The sequence below is a fragment of the Tupaia chinensis genome, unplaced genomic scaffold (assembly GCF_000334495.1).
Source record: "Tupaia chinensis unplaced genomic scaffold, TupChi_1.0 Scaffold000081_1, whole genome shotgun sequence".
Lineage (NCBI taxonomy): Eukaryota > Metazoa > Chordata > Mammalia > Scandentia > Tupaiidae > Tupaia > Tupaia belangeri.
In genome coordinates this window covers 2,912,577-2,914,130 of record NW_006159542.1, presented here as the reverse complement: position 1 = coordinate 2,914,130, position 1,554 = coordinate 2,912,577, and the positions used below count along the sequence as shown (strand labels likewise).

Genomic DNA, 1,554 nt, shown 5'->3' with positions numbered 1-1,554 from the left:
CACGCTGGGCGCGTGTGCATGCGTGCCCAAGATCCCAAGAGGAGAATGGAGGAGAAGGGATTGCAGTGTGGCCATCCCCCCTGGTGGGATGGTTTCTCGCTTTCTGTCTCTCTGTCTCTCTCTGCCTGTCTGGCGAGCGCACGCGCACTATGGCAAAAACCTCTCCAAAAAAAAAGAAATGTGAACAAGTGTCTGTAGAAAGTGAAGAGCAACCATGGGTTTTCAGTTAACCAAGCACATCTACAGGGTTACCAACAATCTCAGCAAAGAGGAAAAAATGAAAAATTTCTGTGAAGGACGAAGCTTCCTGTCCAAAGGAGAAGACAAAATGCAAAGACAGCCTACAGCCTCAGAAAAAGATACCAATTCCCCCATTGTCCTCTAAACTGCCATCAATCAACCAGCTTCACCAAGACATTTTGTGGGCTTGGTGCCAACAATTAAATATCAGCTCTGGGACACAAATTAGATATATATAGAAGACTGTGTGCCTATGCTTACCGAAATCAAAGGGATTTTCCTACTGCTGCAAAAGAGGCCAGAATTGAGACATCATTATGAAGAAACTTAAAGATGGGTAGAGGGGAAGTATCTTCAGAAAGGCCTCAGGAAGGGATGTGTTCTGAAAAAAACTAATCCTCCAGAAGTGGTTCCTCCACACACAGAGGTTTTGCCTAACCCCAAAGAGTCTGCAGCTCTCCTGGAGGGAGTTAATGCAATTGAGGTGACAACCTCTGCCCTAGAAGCTGTGCTGGCTTCTTGGGCCAGAGTTGTATCCACGGCTAGGAAAATGGAGGCAACGGAATCTCCACAAGAGGCCTATGGTGTCACGTGGTGTGTGGTCCATGGGAGAAGTCTCCCTGCAAATGCATGTGGTTGGGTTTACTTGCACTTTAATGCCGGACAAACTTGGGTTCCTGAGAAGCAAAAAGAGAGTGTATGTGCACTCTTCCTACTTCCAGCCGGCAATTTCTCACTCCTGCACCTAGAAGACAATATGCTGTGCCTGAAATGTGTTCAAAGGAACAAGATCTTAATAAAAAGTCTCCAGCGGGATTAGAATACCAAGAAAAGGCCACATCTATGGTTGTAATTAATATTAGAAAAGTTGGACAATTGACTCCACAGGGTCTAAGACAGCTGAACTCCAGTCCTCCACACTGGCCAAGCCTTTTGCTGTTCAGAGGCCATGCAGACTGGTGGGATATAGATGGTACCCTTGGACCCCCAATGATGTCTGCTGCTTCACAGGCTGGGATATAGAGACTATGTTTGAAAATGGAAAAGACTTTCACAAATAACCATGCATTCCAGTTAATGAGATGAAAAAATTGTTCCTACTATCAAATGTCTACCCTTCTGAACTAGAAAGGACTTCAACAGCTCTTGAAGTGGGAACTTCCTCAGTGGTGCGCTGTGGAGACATTGGGATAAGAAACTCACTTGCTTTGTGTTGGACTTTTTTTCTCCTCAGGATACTGATGACTCAGGAGACATTCCATTCTGATCGTAAATTTAATAAATGTAAATACTTTAAACCTAAATAAATAAATA

General features: G+C 44.5%; 1 pseudogene; it reads left to right on the top strand.

Moving 5' to 3' along the window:
* Nucleotides 1-287: 287 nt before the first annotated feature.
* Nucleotides 288-1,060, top strand: LOC114006635 (developmental pluripotency-associated protein 4 pseudogene; annotated as a pseudogene).
* The last annotated feature ends 494 nt before the right edge of the window (nt 1,061-1,554 follow it).